At 39.8% G+C, this 19819-nt stretch overlaps 1 protein-coding gene across 4 annotated transcripts in view; it reads right to left on the minus strand.

Annotated features, from left to right (window-relative positions):
* The window catches only part of LOC132407441 (rab GTPase-activating protein 1), a 243889-nt gene that overhangs the window by 91278 nt on the left and 132792 nt on the right, over positions 1-19819 (minus strand). The window lies entirely within an intron of this gene.

A 19819-nucleotide genomic window follows, 5' to 3' on the forward strand; every position in this document is an offset into this window, starting at 1 on the left:
TGGTGGACTTATTATCCCTCTCAACTCCATTCTCCTGCCTTCTCCCCATAACCTTCAGATGCCCTGACTTATCAAGAACCTATCAACTTCCATTTTAAATATATCAATGACGTGGCCTCCACAGCCGTCTGTGGCAATGAATTCCACAGATTCACCACCCTCTGGCTAAAGAAATTCCTTTTTATCTCTATTCTAAAGGGACATCCTTCTATTCTGAAGCTCTACCCTCTGGTTCTAGACTCCTCCACTTTCTCCAGATCTTTCAATATTCCATAATTTCAAAGTTCAAGCGGTCAAAGTACATGTCGCCATATACAACCCTGAGATTCATTTTCTTGCAGGCATACACAGTAAATTAAGAAACGCAATAGAATCGATGAAAGACCACATCCAATAGGATGAACAAAAAACCACTGCATAAACTACAACAAACTGCAAATGCAAAAGAGAGAAACAATAAGCAACAAATATCGAGAATGTGAGATGAAGAGTCCTTGAAGTAAGATTCTCCCCCGTCATTCTTCTAAACTCGAATGAGTACAGGCTAAAAGCCATCAAACATCAAATGCTCCTTATACGTTAACCCCGTCATTCCCGGAATCATTCTCATGAACCTCTTCAACCCTCACCAATGCAAGGCAAATAGCAAAGTCTAACAAATGGTAATAAAGAAGGCAAGAGCTGCCAGGAACAAACAATGTGAGAGCTGCCCATAGCTTCACTTCCTCCTGAGCTGTTGTAAGCTTTCAATAATTCATAAAGGTGAACTGAAAACCAGAGGGGCACAGGTTAAAGGTGAGAGGTGAAAGATTTTAAAAAATGGACAACTTCAAGCAGACGGTATATGGAACGAGCTACATCAAAGCAACACACACACACACACACACAATGCTGGAGGAATTCAGCAGGCCAGGCAGCATTTATGGAAAAGAGTAAACAGTCAACATTTTGGGCCAAGACCCTTCATGAATGACCTGTTTCCGCTTCCTATTGCTAAAGTGCATGCATTTAAGGTGAGAAGAGATAATTTCAAAGGAAATGCAAGGGGCAAGTTTTTTTAATGCACAGAGTGGTGGGTGCCTGGAACTTGCTGCCTGGGGTGGTGGTAGAGGGACACAAGGGACATTTAGATGGGCATATGACTATGAGGAAAATGAAAGGATATGGGCATTGTGTAGGCACAGGGGACTAGTTTAGTTGCGCATTTGATTATTAATTTATTTGGTGCAGTACAATGTGGGCTGAACTCCTGTTATGAATGTGCCACAACTCGGAGGGGCCGAAGGGTACAAAGTAGCCCCCTCCTTTTTGAGAATCGCAAGATCGCTATTAATTCGGGTCTGGGACCCAGGAAATGAGAGAGAGACACGCAGGATCCTCAAGGTTTGGAATGTGTCCTGGGCCTCCGAAAGACAAAGCCACGGATAACGGCCATTGTCTCTGGGAGACGGAATTGTGTATCGAGTACTGTACTATTCATTGAAGCCCTCAGGGAATGACCAAAGTGGGCTGGTTGAGGGATGGCACCATCCCAACCTAATTGACATCTGAGACCCCGTGAGTAAGGATAAAAGAGGGTCTGGGGAACAACCCCTTTAGACGCACCAGGAGAAACGCTAGAAATCCCATGACAGTGTTTAATAGCGACAGCCGGTGGGGCCCGCGTGCGTCCTTTCCCATTGCCTGGGATTGGCGGGACTGAGAACAGAAGAATGGCTTAGCTAAAAGGAAAAGGACACCAACGACATTTTGAAGGATCAACATCATAAAAAAGGAAACTCTGGCAAGTTCAAAAATCTCTCTCTCTTGACTCCAACCAAAAGCTGCAGCCTGAATGAACTAAAGTGACTTTTATATTTCCATCAGACAATACATTATCCCCTAGACAACGATAGAGCTATTTCTTATTGATTATTGTTATACCCGCACCTTTTGATCTAGTATTGATGACGTATAGTATCTGTATGTTTGCATTGATATTATTTTTGTGTATTTTTACCAATAAATACTGTTAAAGTAGTACCATCAGACTTCAACGGACCTCTCTATCTTTGCTGGTAAGTTACCCAGTTACGGGGTACGTAACGCTCCATGACTGTGACGCATTCTGAACGAACAGCAGTGGCACTGAAGTGCACAGAAGACTGGCAAATACGAACTAAAAGCAGCATAAAAAAAGGAAAAGTAGAAGGGAGACAAATCAAAGGGGGGAAAAGTGAATGCACATAACATACTGGAAGAACTCAGTAGGTCAGGCAGCATCTACAGAAAGAAATAGAGAATTGATGTTTCAGACAGAGACCCTCAGAGAATCTCTTGTGCTTGAGAAAAAAGTGAAAGAATCTAGAGGATAAAGGGCAAGGGAGAGACATATGTGAGAGCATGGTTGTGAGGTTAAAAGGGAACTTATTTCAAATAAAGGTTAAAAATATCCACTGCGCCAGCATCAATAGCTGATGGGTAGCAAGGGTCTATTGTTCGTATAGACAGGCCCAAGCAGAAGTAACGGCATACACAATTTAGAGAACCAGAGCGTAACAAAACCAAGGAATGTTTAATCCAAAACAAAAAGGTTATTAATTTTCTAAGTCACAAAATCTTGCATTCATATTGTTCTTCAAATGTTGATTTGTATTTAATCTAGTTCTTAAATTACTGAACATTTTTGAAGTAATCCATCATTTTGTGCCTTAATAATGTATAAAAGGTTATTTTTACATTTGTATATCAGGACACTGAAGTTCAAACTGCATTGGTGTTATTTAAGTATTTAACAAGCTAAGATGGATCGGTCTGTTTACTGCAATAAGCACTTTGCGCAGAAAGAGAAAAAAATTATAAATCTCAGTTAAGCACTGCTTTGGCTAATAACAAGCCTACATATATAAAAGGCCTTCAATTGTCTACATGGGAAAGTCACTGTCAAATCTTATAAAGGACAAGTAATCCATGAGTATTTTTACAGATGTTGAGTGCTAGCCCCTCAAGGCATTTCAGCTATTTCCCCAATCAGATTTCCATTCAAGGCACCATTAGTCTGATGTACTGTACAAAATCAGTGTAAAAGTGGCAGAAAAAGTACGGTGCCTGCCCAGTGATGCCAGCATTAGTCTATCCTCACCACTAACCACAGCAAGCAGTTCAAAAGGTGCTGTCCAGTAACACTCGAATTAGCTCATGAGAGATAATACCAATTAGTTCTACAAGGCTGTCATTTTGAACTATTCTGTGCCAGGAGAGGGTAACCAGACTAGTTACAAACCAGACACGGCAATCACCCTCACGATGTCTGGATTACAGTAATTCTATGATTCAATTTATAAAGTTTCACTATAATGCCATTGACTGGTTGGGGTAAGTGTTCACAACTTATAAATCAATGTTTCTGCTACAACAAACAGCACACTGTGCTCTGTACAATATAATTAGCCTAATGCATTTCATTCAGCCATTTCAATTTACACAATTCTCTTTAAAAAGTTTTCCAAGAACACATCCTTTTTGTAAATAGAGGAATTAAGACATTTGAGTGCAAATGGGTATCAGAAGCAATGCACGACACAGAACAAAACATTCTACAAATATTCATCCATATGCGAGCTTAGGGTCCTATAAACCAACCGTCTATCAACAAACCTGTAAGCCCCTAAGACACTGGAGCAGAATTAAGCCATTTGGCTCATTGAGTCTGCTCTGCCATCCTATCAGAACTAATTTATTAACCCTCTCAACCCATTCTCCTGACTTCTCGCTATAACCTTTGAACCCTTACTAATAAAGAACCTGTCAGCCTCCACTTTAAACGTACCCAATAGCTTGGCCTCCACAGTTGTCCATGGCACTAAATTTCACAGATTCACCACCTTCTGACTAAGGAAATTTTTCTTTATCTCTGTACTAAAGGATTGTCATTCTACTGTGTCCTCTGGTCCTAGACTCTCCCACTTTAGGAAACATCCTCTCCACATCCACTCTATCTAGGCCTTTCAATATTCAATAGTTTTCAATGAGATCCCTCCTCATTCTTCTAAACTCCAGCAAGTACAGGTTCAGGCCTTCAAGGGGGCCTCATACATTAACCTTTTCATTGCCAGGATGATTCTTGTGAACCTCCTCAGGACTCTTCAGGCAGCATCTACAGAAAAGAATAAACAGTTGACATTTTGGCCAAGGTCCTTTTCAGGACTGGAAGGGAAGGGGGAAGACATCAGAATAAAAAGGCAGGGGGTAGGGGAAGGAGGATAGACAGAAGGTGATACATGAAGCCAGGTGGGTGGGGGAGGGGAGATGAAGAAAAAAGCAGAGAGGTGATAGGTGGAAAAGGTACAGAGCTGGAGAAGAATGAATCTAGTAGGAAAAGAGAATGGACTATGGGAGAAAGGGAAAAGTGGTGGAACATCAGGGGAAGGTGATAGATGGGTGGCAAGAGAAGAGGTAAAAGAGGGACCAGAGTAGGGAAGGAGGAAGAAAAAAATTACTGGACATTTGAGAAATCAATGATCATACCGCTGAGAACATAAGGACTGTTACAGTGAATACAACACTTCTGTAGGTTTGTCCTTTTTATGTTATATTAAGAGTAAATGAAAACAACATGAAAACTTAAAATTTACCAAAGATAATTCCTCTATTACAGCAGCCTGAAGACACATACTCAATGTTTCAGGACAGCTTCTTTCCTTCCACCACCAGATTTCTGAATGGACAATGAACCATGAACGTTTCCTCACAAGTTTTATCCTCTCTCTGCACTATTTAGAATCAGAATCAGGTTTATTATCACTGGCACGTGACATGAAATTTGTGAACTTAGCAGCAGTTCAATGCAATACATAACCTAGCAGAGAGAAAAAAAACAAGTAGATCAATTATGCATATTAAAAATGTGCAAAATCAGAAATACTGTATATTTTTTAAAAAGTGAGGTAGCGTCCAAAGATTCAATGTCCATTTAGGAATCAGATGGCAGAGGGGAAGGAGCTGTTCCTGAATTGCTGAATGTGTGCCTTCAGGCTTCTGTACCTCCTACCTGACGGTAACAGTGAGAAAAGGTCATGCCCTGGGTGCTGAAGGTCCTTAATAATGGACACTGCCTTTCTGAGACACCGGTCCCTAAAGATATCCTGGGTACTTTGTAGGCTAGTACCCAAGATGGAGCTGATTAGATTTACAACCTTCTGCAGCTTCTTTCAGTCCTGTGCAGTAGCCTCTCCATACCAGAGATGCAGCCTGTCAGAATGCTCTCCACGGTACAACTACAGAAGCTTTTGAGTGTATTTGTTGACATGCCAAATCTCTTCAAACTCCCAACAATGTATAGCTGCTGTCTTGCCTTCTTTATAACTACATCGATAAGTTGGGACCAGGTGAAATCCTCAGAGATCTTGACACCCAGGAATTTGAAACTGCTCACTCTCTCCACTTCTGATCCCTCTAGAGCAGGCATGGGCAAACTACGGCCCGTTAAGCTTTTTAATCCGGCCCGCAGAACTTGATGAAATTATATTAATAAACCTTGTTAATGTTTTCTCCCCGCAATTCTGGCGTTTTCCCAATAGATGACGCACTCTATATACATTGACCTTTGTTGAGGTGCAGCGTATTACTCCACATTTGCGCTTTACTTTGTGACCTTGTGGCGACCCATTTCCTGGCACATTCGAACCGGCTCACAATTAGCCAGCGTTCCGGCTAAGAGAGATCGCCTGCGGGGATTTGCGAGCACAGAGCTCCGCATACCGGCGCGCTCTCCCTGCTTTGTCATTGTGCGGGTCGTTGTTGAGTTTTGGCACAGGGGACAATTGAATAAGAAGGAGCAGGACAAGTAGACCTGCATCTCCTACCATTTTTGAAATAAAGACAGTCAGGAGGAGAGTGATGATGATAATATCTTGAAGGATAACAGAATTTTCAGAGCTTTAAAATAATAACTGTTACTATTAAAAAAAGCTGTATTTTATTCATTTAAATTTCAGTGTTTTAAAAGTCATTTCAATAAATAGCAAAATACCATGGGACTTCAAAGACAGATATTTTGTTGTAATGCATTTGTTTATTTTCAATTGAAATTAAAGCACATGTTTTCTACATATCCCATGATATTTTATTTTCTCTTATGAGGTGCATTACCAAAACACTCCGTCCATCTACTCCTGGTCCGGCCCCCCTGTCAAATTTTAGAACCCTTTGTGGCCCTCAAGTCAAAAAGTTTGCCCACCCCTGCTCTAGAGGATTGTTATGTGTTCCTTCATCTTACCCTTCCTGCTTTTTTGTTTTACTGACGTTGAGTACCAGGTTGTTGCTGCGGCACCACTCCACTAGTTGGCATATCTCACTCCTGTACACCCTCTTGTCACCACCTGAGATTCTGCCAACAGCAGTTGTATTGTCAGCAAATTTATAGATGGTATTTGAGCTATGCCTAGCCACACAGTCATGTGTATTTAGACAGCAGAGCAGTGGGCTAAGCACACACCCAAGGTGCGCCAGAGTTGATCGTCAGCGAGGAGGAGATGTTATCACCAATCCGCACAGATTATGGTCTTCCAGTTAGGAAGTTGAGGATCCAATTACAGAGGCCCAGGTTCTACAATTTCTCAATCAGGATTGTGGGAATATTGGTTTTAAATGCTAAGCTATAGTCGATGAACAACATCCTGATATAGGTGTTTATGTTGTCCAGGTGGTCTAAAGCCGTGTGGAGAGTTATTGAGATTGTGTCTGCCATTGACCCATTGTGGCGATAGACAAATTGCAATGGGTCCAGGTCCTTGCTGAGGCAGGAGTACAGTCTAGTCATAACCAATCTTTTAAAGCATTTCATCACTGTCAATGTCAGTGCAACTGGGCAATAGTCATTAAAGCAGCTCACATTATTCTTCTTAGGCACTGGTATAATTGTTGCTTTTTTGAAGCAAGTGGGAACTTCCGCCCATAGCAGTTAAGAGGTTGAAAATCTCCTTGAATATTCCCGCTAGTTGGCTGGCACAGGTTTTCAGAGCCTTTAAAGACAGTTTAACATCAGCCTCTGAGACAGAGATCACCAGGTCATCAGGTGCAGCAGGGATCTTCTCAGCTGTAGTTAATATTCTCCCTTTCAAAGCATGCATTGAAGGCATTGAGTTCATCTGGTAGTGAAGCATCGCTGCCAATTATGCTATTGGGTTTCGCTTTGTAGGAAGTAATGTCCTGCAGATCCTGCCAGAGTTGCCGTGCATCTGATGTCGATCCAATTTAATTAAATATATATATATATCCACACATACACACACATTTTATAATGTACAGTAATTTATTTGTATTGCAATATACTGCTGTCATAAAACAACAAATTTCACGACATATGGCAATGATATTAAACTTGATTCTGACCTTTTTACTCCAGGAACTATACTGCAATGATACAGATTTTGACTCCATATTACCAGTGCAGAGTGCATAGAAACACTGACAATTCAGGCATCCAGCTTTCAGAAATGTAACATGACTTTTTTTTTACTATTTGCATGATACGTCTTTTGCACATTGGTCTCTTGTCAACCTTTATTTTACACATAGCTTTTCATAAATTCTATTGCATTTCTTTATTTTCTTGTGAATGCCTGCAAATATCCCAGGGTGGTATATGGTGACATATATGTACTTTGAACTGTGAATTGACCTTGATAATCCAGCTCTACAAGAAACTGTAACCAAGATCAAGTATCAAGAAAAGAAACATACGTTACTGAAGATGCCACAATCTGGAGTTAAAAACAGACTGCTGGAGGAACTCAGTATGTCAGGCAGCAGCTTTGGAGGCAGATGGATGCCCAACAGTTCAGTCCTTGCATCAAAACTGGGGACATAGGTGCTATAAGAAGATATGGTAGGGGTGAGTGAGCCTGGCAGTTGATAGGCAGAGCCAAGTGCCTTTAAGGTGCTGAGTAGAAGTTTTTCCTTCACTAAACAAAATGTCTCTGAACTGATTCCACAACCTACTGGCTCACTTTCAAGATTCTACAACTCATATGCTCAGTATTATTTACATTTTCTAAAGATGCAAAGATCCAAAGCATATTATTAAAGAATGCATAAATTATGCACATTGAAATTTGTCTGCATACAGGCAGCCACAAACCAAGAAACCCAAATCACCCAATTAAAAAAAGACTAAAAACCACACTGAGGGAGGGGAAGGGTGAGGAAGAGAGAGAATATGTTGACAGTAACATCTGACATTTCCTTATCAGCAGAGAACCAACCTTTCAACATAAGGATTAACTTATTTTCTTCATTAAATATACTTAAGACACAGTTAGATAGGGTTATGGGGAAAAGGCAGGTAGATGGAGATGAGTTTACAGACAGATTAGCCATGATCTTATTGAATGGCGGGGCAGGCTCGATGGGCCGGATGGCCTACCCCTGCTTCTATTTCTTATCTTCTTATGTTTCTTTAAAGTATGAGCAATTGGATTTCTGACTACCTTCAGATTTCTTAAATTCACAAAGTGGATGCAGACCATTCATCTGTTTTCTGCCCTCCTTGTGTGTGAAGTAGCAAGAGATTTAACTGTAAGCCAAACTCCAATCAACTGAACACAGCAGTTGGGACACAGCGTCCAAGCCCCAGGTGCTTTATTTGGACAGTACTCACACATACCACTGATTAAAAGTAAAAAGAGATCGATATTGTTGAAAAAGTGGAAGAAAGACAACACAGGATTGAGTGTATGTACTTCAGTGCAACAAAAAACTCCACCAAAAGACAAAATGGCTGCCCTCCTAAAGTAGTCAAACTGATTTTTCAAAATGAAAGGTGCCAAAAATACAAAATAAAAGTCAGCAGGGCTAGATTTCAAATAAAAGCCGGAACAATCTGTCTGGAAACACTGGAAGAAAAGGGAAGCACTGGGGTGCCATTATGCAGAACTGTACCCTGCAGCAGTGCTAACCTACATCAATTACTGCAAGGACCTGGATTAAAATGAACATATAATAATGATACATCATGTTAAACATGCTATCAGGGCACTCCAGAAAAAGACCCCACCCCCTTAATTGGCTAAGTGCTTCCAAAAACAATTAAATTTAACAGTATGATCAAATTCACAATCTATTAGTACCAATTCTGATTACAAAACTGAGCAATCAAGGCCTTAGTGGGTTACCAAGTGAATGAATCTGAATAACATTAACCCTCACCAAGCAGGTTTCAGTCAACAGTTTCTAATGAAACTTACTTTAAAAATACTCAGTGGCTTTAATTTTCCATCATAATTACTTCAGATTCAGTATGTTTTTGCTTTTAAAATCATATTGTGTTCAGTTTTGATCGCCTCATTATTGGAAGTGGGAACTTTAGAGGGAGTGCAGAGCAGATAAAGCAGGATGCTGCCTGGATTAGAGAGCATGCCTTATGAGTAAAGATTGAGTGAACAGGTGGAGTGAAGGAGAATAAGAGGTGTTTATGGGGCAGTGATAAAGTGGACAGCCTCTCTCCCCAGGGTGGAAATGGGTAACATGAAAGGGCATAATTTTAAGGTGATTGATAGTAAGTATAGGGAGGACGTCAGAGATAGGTTGTATTTTTTTCACACAGAGTGGTAGGGTGTATGGATCACGCTGGTAAGAGTGGTTGTAGAGATATACACATCAGGGGAGTTTAAGAGACCCTCAGACAGGCGCATGGCTGAAAGAAAAGTGGATGGCAATGTGGGAGTGATGTGTTAGATTGATCTTAGAGTAGTTTAAAATGCTGGGATAATACCCTAGGCCGGGGGTCGGCAACCCGCGGCTCCGGAGCCACATGTGGCTCTTTTACGTCTGTGCTGCGGCTCCCTGTTGCTTTGGGAAATAATTGGTCAGTATTTAATTAAAATGTATTTTATGTTAGTTTGTTAGTTTTTGAAATGTAATTCTAAATTTGAAGATTATGGTGATCTTGTACAATCTAAATAAGACGTTGTGGCGACATTGGAACCGGCTCACAATTAGCCAGCGTTCAGGCTAAGGGAGATAGCCTACGGGGGTTTGTGAGTACGTGTCTTTTGCAGCATCCGCGCCCATGGGGGGCGGGTTGAGGGAGGCTTAAAAGCAAGGCTGTTTAGTTCGAATAAAGCTATCTTTGACTGCAGTTTACTGACTGCGTGTAGCACACCGCTACAACGTGTTTTTATCGCTGGCTGTCCAGAGGGGAGGTGCTGAAACGCTTTGTCGCGTGTCTGGAAGAAGTGAAAACTTTCCTGGGCAGCAAAGGGCTCAACTTTCCTGAGCTGGAACAGCCAGAGTGGCTGGAAAAGCTACACTTCATGGTAGACATGACAGCGCACCTGAACACGCTGAACACAGCTCTTCAGGGGAAAGGACGTACAGCCCTGCACATGTTGGAGGATGTTTTGGCATTCGAGCGCAAGTTGACAGTGCTTGCCAGAGATTTACAGAAAGGCACATTGTCTCACTACCCCAATTTGAGAGAGTTCAAACGAGGTCACGACATGATAAATTCGGAGTATTTACATTCTGCAATCATCGCAATGCAAACATCGTTTGGGAAACGCTTCTGTGAGTTCAGAGAGGAAAAAAACACATTATCCTTCCTGGTCATTCCCCTAAGCATCGATCCATCCCTACTGAATACGACTGCATTGTCAGGTGTGAGTCAACCTGACCAAGTATGATAAATATTTTAATTGCCTATTATTTTACGTATATTCATATGTTTTCATTGTTCAGTGAAATAGTCCTTTTATTTTTCAGGTTGACAGCTGGCTGACATTATTTTTGGTTTGCTGCTGGCGGCAAATTTAAGTTTGGCGTTTTTCATAAATACAAGAAGGACTCAAATAGACGTTGAGTATTTTACTTAAAAGTAACCTTCAACCCAACGTCTTTTTTTCGGAGTTCAAAATGTTTTTGTTGCATGCAGAAATGTAATTTCGTTTTCTCTGCAGGAGTTCATCAATTTCATAAATGCAACACATTATAGTTTGTTTCTACATAGCATAAAGGCAAAACAAAACGTTGTATGCAGTGTTATTTCATTTTAAATGTCAAACGGGTTTTGCGGCTCCCAGTGTTTTCTTTTCTGTGGGAAACGGGTCCAAGTGGCTCTTTCAGTGGTAAAGGTTGCTGACCCCTGCCCTAGGCTGAAGGGCCTGTCCAATGCTGTACTTTCATAGATGTCACAAATACGTCAAGCGGATTTGGAAACTATTTTTTTTCCAGAATGAACAGGTCAGTCAATTTTAGGCATTTACTCTTTATAGTCATTGCAATGATGCATAAGCTACCTGCAATTGCACATTATAACCAACTAGCGATACACTTAAAAACTTGCAATGCAGCATTTTGCCTATAATTAACTGATTTCAATTATGACATTATTAAACACAAAGTATATTGCAGATGCTGTGGTGAAATCAGGACGTACAAAGAAGCTGGATGAACTCAGCAGGTCGGGCAGCATCCATTGAAATGAGCAGTCAACATTACGGGCCGAAACCCTTCGTCAGGACATTAACCACTGTTACATCAACTTGAGAATCCTCCCATTAACCTTGTACTCTGATTCCACATTGTAGATAGAAACATAGAAAATAGGTGCAGGAGTAGGCCATTCGGCCCTTCGAGCCTGCACTGCCATTCAGTATGATCATGGCTGATCATCCAACTCAGAACCCTGTACCTGCTTTCTCTCCATACCCCCTGATCCTTTTAGCCACAAGGGCCATATCTAACTTCCTCTTAAATATAGCCAATGAACCGGCCTCAACTGTTTCCTGTGGCAGAGAATTCCACAGATTCATCACTCTCTGTGTGAAGAAGTTTTTCCTCATCTCGGTCCTAAAAGGCTTACCCTTTATCCTTAAACAAAAATTTGAAGACAGAATATAATATTAATGGTTAGACTCTTGGCAGTGTGAAGGATCAGTGAGATCTTGGGGTCAGTGTCCATAAGACACCCAAAGCTTCCACGCAGGTTGACAGTGTTGTCAAGAAGGAGTATGGTGTAATGGCTTTCATCGACCATGGAATTGAGTTCAAGAGTCATAAGGTAATTTTAGAGTTATGAAAGACCTTAGTTAGACCTCATTTGGAGTACTTGGCCTTTGCTCCTTGGAGTGGTAGAGGATGAGAGGTGATGGTGAGAATGTGGATGTGGTGACGACCTACAATTACCTGGGGATGCACTTGGATGACAAACTTTGAGTGGAGCACCAACATGGAGGCTGTGTACACGAAGGGCCACAGTCACCACTACTTCCTGAGGTCCTTTGGGATATGCAGGTTTCTCCTTCACATGTTCTACCAGTCTGTTGTCACCAGTACAGAGATGCGGAAAAACTTCTTCACCCAGAGAGTGGTGGATATGTGGAATGCTCTGCCCCAGAAGGCAGTGGAGGCCAAGCCTCTGGATGCATTCAAGAGAGAGTTAGATAGAGCTCTTATAGATAGCGGGGTCAAGGGATATGCGGAGAGGGCAGGAACAGGGTACTGATTGTGTATGATCAGCCATGATCACAGTGAATGGCGGTACTGGCTAGAAAGGCCAAATGGCCTACTCCTGTACCTACTGTCTATTGTCTATAGTACAATCTTCTATGCAGTGGTGTGCTGGGGCAATGGCATCAACATGGGTGATGTCAACAGGCTCAATAAACTGATTACAACTGCTGGCTCTGTTACAGGAGTCAAAATGGACACACTGGAGGCAGTAGTAGAACAAAGGACCCTCCGGAAAATCCTGGCAATTCTGGACATTGTTTCTCACTCCCTGCATGCCACCTTGGCTGAACAGAGGAGCAGTTTTAGTAACAGACTAAGACAACTGCACTGCTCCAAAGACGTTATACGAGGTCATTCTTACCCTCAGCCACTGGGGTCTATAATGACTCAACCTATAACCAGGGAAGTGATGACCCCCCCCCCCCCCCGTTAGACTGTTTGAGGCAACTTAATTTTTTATTCTTTCTTACTTCTCCTCTAATACACTTGTAATCTATCTGCATCAGAATCATCATCACTCACATATATCATGAGTTTTTTTCTGCATCAGCAGTACAGTGCGGTACATGAAATTACTACAGTACTGTGCTCTGTTAGTGGACGGATGCAAAGGTCAGCTAAATTTAGTACCCCAGGGAATACAGCCTACCCTTTATTATTTAACATAAAAAGTACTTGCAGGTCAAGAGTTTAAATATTTATCCAAGCCCAGAGTTAAAAGTTTTAAATAGTGTTAGTTGTGTGTATTTGTGTTCAAAAGACTCATTTTTGTCACTGACAGTATGCGAGAAATACGCAGTAAGACAATTCAGAACTGATTTGCTCTCCACGGTTTCAAACATCTTGGAGATGACAGAAATGGCCAGGAGTGAATATGGAATGATTTCACTACCTCAAGTTAGGAAGTACAGAGAATTTGAAGATATTGACAATCATCTTGAATGTTACAATGAAAATAATGATTTAGAAGGTGCAACAATGTCTAACGAGTCAATTGTGTGCACTTGTGTGGCCATTAGATACTTACAATGAACAGTTACGTTAGTGGCTTGTGTTTGTGTTATATATTTCATTTGGGCTGACAGATGCCTAATTTTAAAAAGTTTTTTTTTCTGACACTACTTCATGGAGGGAATCAATGAAGGCAGTCTCTTATCTGCACTAGGTGTCTGCACCGATTTTGTTTATTTACAGTCGTTCAACAGCACCATACACTAGATGAATTCCTCGGCTGATAACTATTCAGAACTAATGAACAGTTTTACAGTATTGTAGTAGTATCAGTAGTGTTTTAATTTACTTTGTATTTTATTTAAATACATAATTTGTTACTCAGTTAAACGGTAATTTGCCCTTTTAAACAATTTCCATGAAACTTTGGGCCAACTGCTTAATTGGGGCAAAATGTACAGGTCCCAATTAACCGGAATCCACTGTAGTTAAAAATTTTTGGACATTTCAAGCAACTTCCCTTGATTCTATTGGACAAGGCAATGAACAATGTGGTCATTGTTCAGGCAATGTGGTCGACCAGACCATGAGCAGTGATTTTAGGATTTTTGTCCTAAACCACACAAGCAATTTATGTCGCTCGCAGATTCTCAGAGAAACAACACAATGCTGACGGCGACTCTGTAATTTCCACTGCAAAGTCCTGGAGGGAAAAATAAAAGCATTCATCCTCTTGCGAAACAGCTGTGGTCCTGTATAACATGGTGCCCATCAAACCTACACAGGGATACAGCAGTTGGGCTGAGAGGTTTCAGACAGAGAGCGGCAGGTTGCAATTTCTGGTGTATGGGAACACAAGCAAGCTGAAATTAAGTTCTTCAATATTTCATACATTTAAAAAGTACCCTGACATTTAAAATATTAATACCTGAAATGTAAATAAAATAGCATTTTCATAAAAGAGTGACCTTACACATCTGAAATCCATTTCTGCAGATTTTAATAATTACACTAAAGTATTGCATTTCAACTCAGTAATAAAAAGTACAGCAAAATCACCCATATCATATCAGAATCAGATTTAATATCACTGCCACATGTGGAATTTATTAACTTTGCAGCAGCAATACAAGGAAATACATGACAAATTAGGAAAAAACTGAATTACAGTATGTATATTAGATAGTTAAAATTAAAATAAGTAGTTCAAAAACTTATTTTTTAAAATAAAAGTAGTGAGGTAGTATTCAAGGGTTCAACATCCATTTAGAAATCGGATGGCAGAGGGGAAGAAGCTGTTCCGAAATCACTGAGTGTGTGCCTTCAGGCTCCTGTACCTCCTTCCTGACATTAACAATGAGATGAGGGTGGTAGGGGTCCTTGATGATTATAAGCCACTTTTCTGAGGGAATGCTCCTTGAAAATGCCTTGGATACTATGGAGGCTAGTACCCATGATGGAGCTGAATAATTTTAAAACTCTGCAGCTTACTTCAATCCTGTGCAGTAGTCCACACCAGTCAGAATGCTTTTCAAACCAACAACAACCATAAATTAAACTTTTCCAGCAATGAACTGTTTTCAGGAGTGCTTATGCCTTACTTTCTTTTTAAGTTTCACCTAGAAAACTGAGAATATCAAATCCCATTGAAACATGCTTGTAAACAGAGAAAAGGAAGGATAAACAAGGATAAGAGAGGATAATAGGGATCAAAAGTGATCAGGAGGGCATAATGCTCCTGGAACATTTTGACAATGTATTAGAAATGTTAGCCTTTTGATTTAAGTAAATTAACAACTAATCCATATCTATGGAAATAGATATTTGAATTATTTATTCCAAATTACAAATATGAGGTAGGATAGCAGGGTGGAGATACTTCTCTATCACAGGAGGTGTAAGGCAGTTCTTCCTTCTGTTAACCTAGATCACTCTTGGGGCAAGGTGTAGCACCTGCTTAGCTCCCCAATCAGGGTCACATGAAGCCTGGGGAGTAGCGGTGGGTGGTCATATGAGCAGCTGATGTACATCACAAGTCCTGGTTATTTGACAATCTCAGAAGAGTATTAATAATGGCTGGGGTCACCGTCCTGTAAAGATGTTGCCTAGAAAAAGCCAAAGGCAAATTACTTCTGAAGAAAAAATTGCCAAGAACAATCATGGTCTGGAAAGACCATGATCACCCATGTCATGTGACTCAGTACATAACAAATGAATGAAATATGAGGTCAGTCACTACTTTACTATAATATCCATCTGCTGTGAAATATACTTTATTGACGTATAATCCATGCAGTGTCAGCACTGACAACCTTTTTCATGTTTCTGCTAATATTCTTAAAGCCTAATGGAGAAAGAACCCAGTTGCTTCAAATGGTGATGCTCCAAGAAGGCAATGTCCATCATTAAGGACCCCCCTCATGCAAGACAAGCCCTCTTCTCTTTGTTACCATCAAGGTGGTGGTACAGGAGACTGAAGATACACACTCACCACTTTAGGAACAACTTCTTCCTCTCTGCCATTAGATTTCTGAATGGACAATGAACCCATGAACAGCACCTCAGTATTTTTCCCATTGTTTTGATATACAGATAGAGAAATACATACACACACACACACACACACTGCTTATTGCAATTTATAGTTTTTATTATGTATTGCAATGTACTGCTGCTGAAAAAAAAAACAAATTTCATGACATATGCCAGTGATGTTAAACCTGATTCTGAGGGAGGTTATTTTAAAACATTACCCAACTGTAACCACTGGTTTATTACACGAATAATACACTTCTAGTAGACGAATAAAAATCAAATGCCATCACCATGAATGTAATTTGAAAGGTTCTCTCCGTATTATGATGCAGAGAAACCTTTATGGAAGTTCTACCTTTTTTTTGTTTGCAACAAATATTCATTCTTTTTTGCACACTGGATATATGACTGCGTTTGCGATGTAGGTTTTTTGTCAATTCTATTGTGTTTCTTTGTTTTGTGGCTGCCTGCAAAAAGACAAATCTCAAGGTTGTGTATGGTGTACATACTTCGACAACCAATGTACTTTTAATTTTATTACACTCAGATTTGGATTATACAAATTACCCAAGACAAGACACATATTCCTCAAACAGTATAATCCATCTGGCTGAAAATAGCTTTACTGCCAGCATTCCCTGTAACGAGACCCAACTAATCTGGCAATCAGCCCAAAACGTAAAATATTTCTTTATAAAATGCTGCTCAGCCTGCTGACTATTTTTCCACTTTCCAGTTTATTTTGGGTATCCAGGAAACTTACTACCAATACTTGCAAATAACTCAACTTGCAATTAATACTTCTGAAATTATTTGTGAAAAGGCTTAACTGCATTGATATATCTATTATTCATTACATCATTTACCCCTGACTACAGGCTGCTCAGAACCTCATCTCTGACACACAGACAGATGGACAACAAGGCCAGTACAGATTTTCCTTTGTTTTCACACCCCCCTCCCCAACCCAGCACATTTCTTTTCAACCTTCCTACATGTAAATGGATACTGCTCCCCTCACTTCCACCACAGGAGGGACAAATAAAATGTTATATCCTTTCTAAAACATTAATTCCAAAGTATTAATTTTATATAATTGCTCAAAAGTGGTATCACACATAGATAGTGTGATTGTAAAGAAAGCTATTGGAACATTGGCCTTCATAAATCAAAGTACTGAGTACAGGTGTTGGGATGTTACGTTGAAGTTGTACCAGACGTTGGTGAGGCCTAATTTGGAGTACTGTGTCCAGTTTTGGTTACCTACTCACAAGAAAAATGTAAGTAAGATTGAAAGAGTACAGTGAAAATTTACAAGGGTATTGCTGGGACTTGAGGACCTGAGATATAGGGAAAGCTTGAATACATGAGGACTTAATTCCCTGGAGTGTAGAAGAATGAGCAAAGATTTTATAGAGATATACAAAACTATGAGTGGTATAGATAGGTTAAATGCAAGCATGCTTTTCCCACTAAGGTTGGGTGAGACCTGAACTGGTGGTCATGTATTAAGGGTAAAAGGTGAAATGTTTAAGGGGAATATGAGGGGAAGCTGCTTCAGTGGGTGGTGAGAGTGTGGAATGAGCTGCCAGTGGAAGTGGTGGATGTGGGTTCAAATGCAACATTTAAGAGAAGTTTGGAAAGGTACACGGAAGGGAGGAGAATGGTGGACGATGGTTCAGGTATGAATCAATGGCACTAGGCAAATTAACAGTTCAGCATGGACTAGATGGACCAAATGGCCTATTTCTATGCTGTACTAGTCTGTTTCTTATAAAAGATTATTTGAAATCCAGGCGCGATGAGATAATGCTATGTAGATTTTTCTGGATCCCCATGTGCTGGCAACGCTCACAGGATGCGACATATGAATAGAGTTTACACTTCAATTAAATTAGTGAACACACATATCAAACAAGCTCTAACCTGGTTTTCTATTATGGCCATCATTTCTAACCACTGGCCTTTTCTCATGTTTTTACTACATAATAAAACCACTAATGCACTTTCCACAATAGATTTCTGAACACAAGACTGATTTTCACATCTGTCCCAAAACTAAATCTATGGGTGTAAATGGATCAGTCAAATAGTATCGTTCATCACAAGTGCCAAACTGTCATCCTTTATAAATGAGAAAGCATTCAGGCTACCTTGAGACCTATTTATACTACAATTTCTCGGCTCTGTTATAAAATTAAATATCCGGGACAAAAGAAGCAGCTTGAAGTGTCCTTTACTGAAAAATGTAGGCAAGAATCACACATTATCACACATTCCATTTCGAAGCAAGCAAAAAATACAAGGAGTCAATATTGCAGATGTTGGACTTTTATTAAACATCTTTCCAGATCTAACATTCTGTTTATTCTGGTCCACTTCACTCTGTAAATTTTCTGTACTACATAGTGGATAGCTCCAAAATAAAATATTGGCGTCATTAAACTTTGGAGTTCAAACTAAAGCAGCGATTGATTGTCAGAAACATTATTTTATGGTTCTGATTTGAGCAGACTGAGAATACAACCAAATCGGTGGAGACTCAGCAACCATTTTGCACAGCTCAACGGCGCAGGCAACGCCGATGGCAATTATCAAAGAACGAGCAGCCACTGTTAGTTTAGAAGTACAATCCTATAAACGGGCTCAGAACTCAACAACTCAAATCGCTCTGAGAAAGAAACGGTACCTAGGCAAAATCTCTGTCAGCAGTTTAATTTCCTGCAGAAAAGAAAGAACTTTAACCTTCCTTTACAGAGAACACAAGAATTGCCTCCCAATATAGCTAGTTTTTAATTGTCTATTTACTATTTATTAAAATATCAGATTAAAGCTTCAGTTACAATTTGGATAGTACATTATGCTGACCCGAACTTTAATTGCATTATTTTCCAACAATATTAATTAATACTGGCAAAAAATACATAATTAAAAGATACAAAGACATTTAACACCCACCCAAACATTATATATCAAACAACCAAGATTGTTTAATGTCATTTCCAGTACACAAGTGTAAAGGAGATGAAATAATTGTTACTCCAGATCTGATGCAGCACAAACAAAACCACAATAAGATAAAGAACACAATAATTTTAAAAAGCTACCGCAAGTTTGAAGTACTGTTTCAATTTTGACCAGAAATTCTGAAATTTAAGAAAAAAGGGTTTCTGGGAGTTTTTTTAAAAACTCACATCAAAGTAAAGATTTCCATATGGAAAAACAATTATATAAACTGAAGACATTTTTCTCCAAATTTGATGATTCTGAAAACCTAATCCTTTACTATACACATTTCATCCAATATAAACAACGCAGGCCAGTTCTTTAAATAAACGGCTTAAGCTTTGACCCATCTCTGACTTATGCCAATTAATTAATAGAATTATCAAATGGAAATTAAATAAATTATCCACATAGTTTAGTTCTTTGGCACAATATTAAAGATTTTGTGCTAAGAATGTCAAACAGGAGATATCATAGACACTTTTAGGAGACTGCAAATAGAATACCATCCATTAGTAGACCATCTTCAAATGGGTCAGAATTTCTAGGGTTAAGTTGGTTATTTATGGTTAGAATTCACAGTTAATTACAAATCAGAGTACAATAATTATATTGTCCACGGAAACAAGTACTTTCTGGAAGTTCTTGTACAGTGCAATAAGAAATTAAAACATTTGGCCCATAAATATTTCAATTCCCTAGAAGGAATCATAAATACAGTTCATACACAACTATGAACAGGTGAAAAGAGAGTTACACACACAAAATGCTGGATGAACTCAGCAGGTCAGACAGCACCCATGGAAATGAATAGAGTTGACATTTTGGGCTGGGACCC

This window comes from Hypanus sabinus, chromosome 18 (genome assembly GCF_030144855.1).
Source record: "Hypanus sabinus isolate sHypSab1 chromosome 18, sHypSab1.hap1, whole genome shotgun sequence".
In the NCBI taxonomy this organism is placed as follows: domain Eukaryota; kingdom Metazoa; phylum Chordata; class Chondrichthyes; order Myliobatiformes; family Dasyatidae; genus Hypanus; species Hypanus sabinus.